This window comes from Erinaceus europaeus, chromosome 6, assembly GCF_950295315.1.
Source record: "Erinaceus europaeus chromosome 6, mEriEur2.1, whole genome shotgun sequence".
NCBI classification, from domain to species: Eukaryota; Metazoa; Chordata; class Mammalia; order Eulipotyphla; family Erinaceidae; genus Erinaceus; species Erinaceus europaeus.
In genome coordinates, this window is record NC_080167.1 from 72,857,290 (window position 1) to 72,865,292 (window position 8,003).

The following is an 8,003-nucleotide window of genomic DNA, read 5'->3' on the forward strand; positions in this document are numbered from 1 at the left end:
AGCTCCCCGTTAGCCTGTTTCTCTGTTAGTCAAATCAGCCTGGGTGTTAAGTATGGAAGAACCAGACATGCTGGTGATTCCAGATAAACAAACAAACAAACACAGGGCAAGTGTGAATGCTGCCCTTGCCGCTGCCCACGTCCCCTGGCAGGTGCTCTCCTGCCCCACCTCCTCCGGTCCCGGCACCAAATTCCTCCCAGCACGGCAGCTGGGGTCCCTCCCGCAGGCAGGCTGTGACAGCTGGGGACCCCAGGGGCTTTGTGTAAGCTGCTCCCTGGCCCAAAATAGCCGCCCTGCCCAGGCACCCCTGCGCCCCCGGCCCGGGGACAACAAGTGGCACAGACACAGCAGAGGAGACAGAGCACGGAGCCACGGCGGGAGAAGGCCACCCGCCACCCGAATGAAGGTCCCCCCCAAGGCTGCCGTGGCCAGGTCTCCCAGGCTGGGTCCTGTGGGCTCCGGGGCCGAGCTTCCAAGACGGTGGCATCCAGGGGCCCTGCAGATTCCCCCACTGCTCTGGCCCACGATGCTTAAAAGGTGCAGGCCAAGGCCGGGACTGGGCCACAGAGGGAAGGAGGCCTCCACGGACCCCCGGCAGGAGAGGGCCCCTCCCCGCCCGTGCCGTGCCACAGAGACAGCGCACACGGTGGGCGCTCCGTGCCGGGCGCACAGATGCAGCTCCCCTCCTCCCTCCCTCCCGCACAGCCTGTGCTCGCGGTCACCAGAGACCAGCGACTGTCCGACTGTCCGACTGTCCGACTGTCCGACTGTCCTACCCCCAGCCCTCCCCGTCACCCTGTCCAGACAGCACGCTGGTCCCGGGAAGTGGGCCCTGGCTGAGACCCGGCCAGCATCTTTGTGCTCTCCCTCGGTGTTCAAAGCGGCTGCCACACAGAGAACGTGCTGCTTCCTTCTCTGCGCGCAGTTACCAGGTTTTAAGCAACTGTCCGTGTCTGACTGCAGAGATGGGAGAGAGTGGGACTGGGGGTCACCTCCCTGCCCAGAGACGGGAGAGAGTGGGGCTGGAGGGTCACCTCCCTGCAAAGAGGGGGAGGACTGGGTGCCACTTCCCTGTGCAGAGAGGGAGGACTGGGGGTCACCTCCCTGCCCAGAGACAGAGGACTGGGGGTCACCTCCCTGCCCAGAGAGGGAGGACTGCGGCCACCTCCCTGCCCAGAGGGGGGGAACAGGGGGTCACCTCCCTGCGCAGAGCGGGAGGACTGGGGGCCACCTCCCTGCCCAGAGGAGGAGGACTGGGGGTCACCTCCCTGCCCAGAGCAGGAGGACAGGGGGTCACCTCCCTGCCCAGAGCGGGGTCTGCGGTGTGGCTCTCATGGCCCTGCAGTGAGGAGGCTCAGAGCAAGCCCACCGTGGCCGGTCAGCGTCTCCCGGAGCTCGTGGTCAGCACAGAGCCAGAGCACACGGCCTCCCCGGGCCTGGGTGCAGCCCCCACCGGGCCCACCCCAGCTCGTCCTGCCCTCCGGGCACAGGGGCTTCTGGGGGCCGGGACACCAGGCTCAGTGCTGCTTCAGACCCCCAGCCCCCAGCCTAGGAGGCTGCTCTGTGGTGACCTGCCTCCCGCAGCAGCAGCCACGCCAGGTGACCACCACACGGCCGGCCGGGACAGCTGGCAGGCAGCCGCCAGGCGGAGCGGAAAGCCTGAGGCTCAGAGGGCAGCCCCCACCCCGGGGCAGCACCCACAGCGCCAGCTCCCCGCAGACGCAACAAGGGGGCTGCTGGGGGGGGAGGGGCTCTCCGCACCTTAGGGTGGGTGCACCCGGGGCCTCCAGCTCCCACACCGCGGCCACCCCGTCCCCACCTCCAAGCCGCCGGGCTCCGCCCAGGGACCAGCCGCACCTTCTGGGGCCCGGGGGGGCCGTGGGGGCCGGGGGCCGAGCGGAGAAGCGGTGCCCCGACACGGCCGCCAGAAAGCAGGGTCACCCGGGGGCGGTACCTGGGGGGGGGGCCAGGGCCACCGGGACAGACCCCTGCCCCCACGGCCGACTTCCCGACCAGGAGGGCGGAGAGGGAAGTCCCAGCCGGCGGAAGTGGGGGTGCGGCCGCCTCTGTCGCCGCCCTGGTCGGCCGTCGCGCCCTGTCCCCTGTCCCCCGTCCGCTGTCCCCGTCCCTCCGCGCCCCTCCCTGCCGCGGGTCCCCAGCCCCCTTCACGCCGCAGTCCCGGCCCCGGGGGCCACACGGCCCGCCCTGCCTCTGCCCCGCGTCCCCTCCGCTCACCTGCCGCGCTCCCTGCTGGCCACCCAGGGGACACGACGCTCCAGGGCCACTCCCGGCCAGCCTGTCCCCGTGCTGTCACGACGCGTCCCACACTGGGTGCACACCGTCTACACCGTCTACAACATCTACAACATGTCCCACACTGGGTGCACACCGTCTGCACCGTCTACAGCATCTACAACATGTCCCACACTCGGTGCACACCGTCTACACGGTCTGCACTGTCTACAACATCTACAACATGTCCCACACTCGGTGCACACCGTCCACACCATCTGCACCGTCTACAACATCTACAACATGTCCCACACTGGGTGCACACCGTCTACACCGTCTACACTGTCCACACCATGTCCCACACTGGGTGCACACCGTCTACACCGTCCACACTGTCCACACTGTCCACAACATGTCCCACACTGGGTGCACACCGTCTACACCGTCTACACTGTCTACAACACATGTCCCACACTCGGTCCACACCATCTACACCGTCTACACTGTCCACAACATGTCCCACACTGGGTGCACACCGTCTACACCGTCTACACTGTCCACACTGTCCACACCGTCTGCACTGTCCACACTGTCTACACCGTCTACACTGTCCACAACACATGTCCCACACTGGGTGCACACCGTCTACACCGTCTACACTGTCCACACCGTCTGCACTGTCCACACTGTCTACACCGTCTACACTGTCCACAACACATGTCCCACACTGGGTGCACACCGTCTACACCGTCTACACTGTCCACACTGTCCACACCATCTACACCGTCTACACTGTCCATAACACATGTCCCACACTGGGTGCACACCGTCTACACCGTCTACATTGTCCACACCGTCTACACTGTCTGCACTGTCCACACTGTCTACACCGTCTACACTGTCCACAACACATGTCCCACACTGGGTGCACACCGTCTACACCGTCTACACTGTCTACACTGTCCACAACATGCCCCACACTCGGTCCACACCGTCTACACTGTCCACACTGTCTACAACATATCCCACACTCGGTCCACACCACCATCTACACCATCTGCACTATCTAGACTGTCTACACTGTCTAGACTGTCCACAACACAAGTCCCACACTGGGTGCACACCGTCTACACCGTCTGCACTGTCTACACTGTCCACAACATGTCCCACACTCGGTCCACACCATCTACACCGTCTGCACTGTCTACACTGTCCACAACATGTCCCACACTCGGTCCACACCGTCTACACCGTCTGCACTGTCTACACTGTCCACAACATGTCCCACACTCGGTCCACACCGTCTACACCGTCTGCACTGTCTACACTGTCCACAACATGTCCCACACTCGGTCCACACCGTCTACACCGTCTGCACTGTCTACACTGTCCACAACATGTCCCACACTCGGTCCACACCGTCTACACCGTCTACACTGCCCACACTGCCCACACTGCCCACACTGCCCACACTGCCTACACTGCCCACACTGCCCACACCATCTATACTGCCCACACTGCCCACACCGTCTACACTGCCCACACCGTCTACACCGCCCACACTGCCCACACTACCCACACTGCCCATACAGCCCAAACTGCCCACACTGCCCACACTGCCACACCGTCTACACTGCCCACCCGTCTACACTGCCCACACCGTCTACACTGCCCACACCGCCCACACTGCCCACACCGTCCACACTGCCCACCCGTCTACACTGCCCACACTTCCCACACCGTCTACACTGCCCACAGCGTCTACACTGCCCACATCGCCCACACTGCCCACACCGTCTACACTGCCCACACCGTCTACACAGCCCACACCATCTACACCGCCCACACTGCCCACACCGTCTACACTGCCCACACCGTCTACACTGCCCACACTGCCCACACCGTCTACACTGCCCACACTGCCCACACCGTCCACACTGCCCACACCATCTACACTGCCCACACCGTCCACACCGCCCACAGTGTCCACGCCGTCCACACCGCCCACACTGTCCACACCGTCCACACCGTCTACACTGCCCACACCGTCCACACTGCCCACACTGCCCACACCGTCTACACTGCCCACACCATCCACACTGCCCACACCGTCCACACTGCCCACACCGTCTACACTGCCCACACCGTCCACACTGCCCGCACAGTCTACACTGCCCACACCATCCACACTGCCCACACAATGTCCCACGTGTCCCCTCGCCGGGGTGGCGGCGATGGCCGGTGTCCCCGACCCCCGCTCTATCCGAGGCGCTCCCCGACCCCGGGGACCGGACCCCGCGACCCCCGCGACCCCCGCCGCTGACCTCTGGCCGCCGCGCTGACCCGCTGCCGCCTCCACCAGGCCGCTCTCCGGGGTGACCGCCCCCAACGGGCGCGCAGGCGCACAGCCACCAGGGCCCGCCCTGCCCCTGCCCTGCCCGCGGGCGCCCAGCCCTCCCGCCCCACCCCGGCCCCGCCTCCACCCTGCACGGCCGCCCCCACCCCGGGCCCGCCTCCACCCTGCACGGCCGCCTCCACCCCGGGCCCGCCTCCACCCTGCACGGCCGCCTCCACCCCGGGCCCGCCTCCACCCTGCACGGTCGCCCCCACCCCGGGCCCGCCTCCACCCTGCACGGCACGCCCCCACCCTGCATGGCCGCCCCCGACTCAGCCACTGGGCCGCCCCACCTCGGGGTCTCCCCCACCCCGGGACCCTCCCCCACTCCTCCTAGCGACCCGCCCCCCGACCCCCACTCTCGGGGTCCCCCAGCCCCGCCCCTGTTCCCCCACTTCCCACCCCTGCAGGGGCTCCCTCAACCCGCCTGGGACCCCAAACCTCTCGGGCCACGACCCCCGGAGCAGGGGCCCCACTCACCGGCACCGGCCAGACTGTCCCGCAGGGAACGCGGTGGCCCGAGCGCTCGGAGCTGGTTGCCAAGGGGACAGTCCTGGGGCCAGTCCCCCCACGGCCAGAGAACTGGGGGCCAGTCCCCCCCACGGCCAGAGAACTGGGGGCCAGTCCCCCCACGGCCAGAGAACTGGGGGCCAGTCCCCCCATAGCAGAGAACTGGGGACCAGACCCCCCCACGGCCAGAGAACTGGGGGCCAGTCCCCCCCACGGCCAGAGAACTGGGGGCCAGTCCCCCCCACGGCCAGAGAACTGGAGTCCCCCCCACGGCCAGAGAACTGGGGGCCAGTCCCCCCCCACGGCCAGAGAACTGGGGGCCAGTCCCCCGCCACGGCCAGAGAACTGGGGGCCAGTCCCCGCCACGGCCAGAGAACTGGGGGCCAGTCCCCCCATGGCCAGAGAACTGGGGCCCAGTCCCCCCCATGGCCAGAGAACTGGGGCCAGTCCCCCCATGGCCAGAGAACTGGGGGCCCAGTCCCACCCCCCCACAGCCAGAATCCTGAGGTGCCAATCCGTTTCCCCCGCCCCACAGCCAGAGTCCATCCCCCACTGCCCGCTGTGCACGGCTGCCCCTGACCACCACCGCCGGGTTGCCAGAAGGCCTCCAGCAGAGCCCCATGTGGGGGAGCATGGGCAGCCCAGGTCCGGGGCGTCTGTCCAGCTGCAGCCCAGGTCCGGGGCGTCTGTCCAGCTGCAGCCCAGGTCCGGGGCGTCTGTCCAGCTGCAGCCAGTCCTGCTGCCCCTCTGTGGGACTCTGGGTGTCCCCAGCTTGCAGCCTGTGCAGCCCCACACCCCAAGCTGCCCACGGAGAGGCCAGCCGCTGGCGTGTCCCCAGCACCCTGCAGGGACACTCAGCCTGGAAGCTGTCCTCGGGGCCCAGCACACTCTCCCTGTGAGGGCACCCCCATACCACCCCCTTGCCCTGGGCTCCACTGAATGGCCTCTGGGGAGATCTGTCCTCAGTACCTCACCCTCTGAAGGATGGACACCAGGGCTTCACAGGGACCTTAGGGGCAGGCTCAGGGGGACATGGGACCTTAGAGGCAGGCTCAGGGGGACAGGGTGACTGGGGAACCTGAGGGGCAGGCTCAGGGGGACAGGGGACCTGAGGGGCAGGCTCAGGGGGACACGGGGACCTTAGGGGCAGGCTCAGGGTGACAGGGAGACCTTAGGGTCAGGCTCAGGGGGACACAGGGACCTTAGGGGCAGGCTCAGGGGGACACAGGGACCTTAGGGGCAGGCTCAGGGGGACAGGGGAACCTGCGGGGCAGGCTCAGGGGGACAGGGGGACAGGGGAACCTGAGGGACAGGCTCAGGGGGACAGGGGGACCTGAGGGGCAGGCTCAGGGGGACAGGGTGACATGGGACCTTAGGGGCAGGCTCAGGGGGACACGGGGTCCTGAGGGACAGGCTCAGGGGGACAGGGAGACCTGAGGGGCAGGCTCAGGGCTCAGCTGTGGCTCCTCCCTTGTGGCCCAGGACAGAGCATACCCCCTCCCACAGCCCCTCCAGGGCAGCCTCCTGGGGTTGTGCTCACAGGTCCTTGTGGTGACACTGGAAGCTGGAGACTTTACCCCATGGGGGCCACCCCTTCCTTCCCACCACAGCCAACCCCAAGGCTGCCTGCCAGGGTCCATGCTGCTGCTGGAATGTTCCGGAAACACAAGTCCTTGATTCCTGTCATCAGGTTCGGGGGTGGGGGGTCCCAGCGCTTCTGTTCACCTCCGGCCGGACGGACACCTTCTGGCCATGGTGACTCCCCCTTCCTGCCCTCCCAGGGACACACAGAACAGAGAAGGGGCCGCTCCGATGCCTGCCAGGCCGACTGACCCCTTTTCCAGCCAGGGGCTCCCACAGCACCCCACCTGGGCCTCCGCTGCCCCTGGAACACCGGTCAGGTCACCCTGACCTATGAAGACCCTACATGCCCTGCTGCTGGGCTGTCTACACTCAAGGCCGTGAGCCATGCCTGTCTCGCCAAGTCTGGCCTGGGCTTTACGTTTCAATATATAAACTCACTTTAAAGAGTGGCTCAAGGGGCTGGTGGTGGCGCACCTGGTTGAGCCACGTGTTACAGTGCACAAGGACCCGGGTTTGAGCCCCAGTCCCCCCCCTGCAGAGGGAAGGCCTCAGGAGTGGTGGAGCAGGGCTGCAGAGGTCTCTCTCTCTCCCCTCCATACCTCCCCCCCTCAATTTCTGTCTCTCTCTCCCCAATAATAAATAAAGACTGCTGCTCAAGTTGGGGCATAGGGAATAGATTGTGTAGGTGAGAGCATGCTTTTAGGAAATAGAAATAAGTGCGCTAACGTGGGTCTCCCATAACAGGGGTGCGTCCTGAGTGGCGGCTCTGTGTGAGGTGTTGAGCCGGCAGTCCCAGAGCCAGCATAGGCCGCCTGAGGTGTGCAGGAGGCTGCTGTCTGGGGACACGCTGTGGCCATGATGCAGAGGGCAGCCTTCGGCAAAGAGGCTCCTAGGCAGGCGAGCCCAGCCACGGCAGAGTGGGGTGGCGCGGTGGGCACTCCCAGCACACGTGAAGACGCCAAGGGGGCAGACCGTGCTTGGGGGCCGGGAGCAGCCAGGCCAGGGCAGAAGGGCGCCGGGGCTGGCAACGGGGGCGCGAGGTGCAGAGGCCCCTCAGCCGGTGGCCTTCATGCACAAGAAGCTGCAGAGCAAAGCATGGCGGGCCCTAAAATCATCAACTTCAACTTCAGCCATTCAAGCTACCATGAAAAAACTCTGGGGGGGGGGGGGGGCAGGCGGGTGGTGGTGCACACCAAGTGCAAGGACCCACACAAGGTTCCAGGTTCAAGCCCCGGCTCCCCACCTGCGGGGAAGAAGCTTCACAAGCGGTGAAGCCGGGCTG

The 8,003-nt window shown here is 66.3% G+C and overlaps 1 protein-coding gene across 4 annotated transcripts in view; it reads right to left on the bottom strand.

Annotated features, from left to right (window-relative positions):
- LOC103125833 (supervillin-like) overlaps nt 1-4,677 on the bottom strand; it is a 76,234-nt gene extending 71,557 nt beyond the window's left edge. For 2 of the 4 annotated variants that reach the window (XM_060192519.1, XM_060192516.1), the window contains exon 1: nt 4,557-4,677. The gene's annotated coding sequence lies outside the window, so the exon portion shown is untranslated. Of the gene's footprint in view, nt 1-2,235; nt 2,347-3,048; nt 3,067-4,556 lie in introns of those variants that run through there. The other 2 variants (XM_060192518.1, XM_060192517.1) reach the window with 2 other exon arrangements.
- Between the last annotated feature and the right edge of the window lie 3,326 nt (nt 4,678-8,003).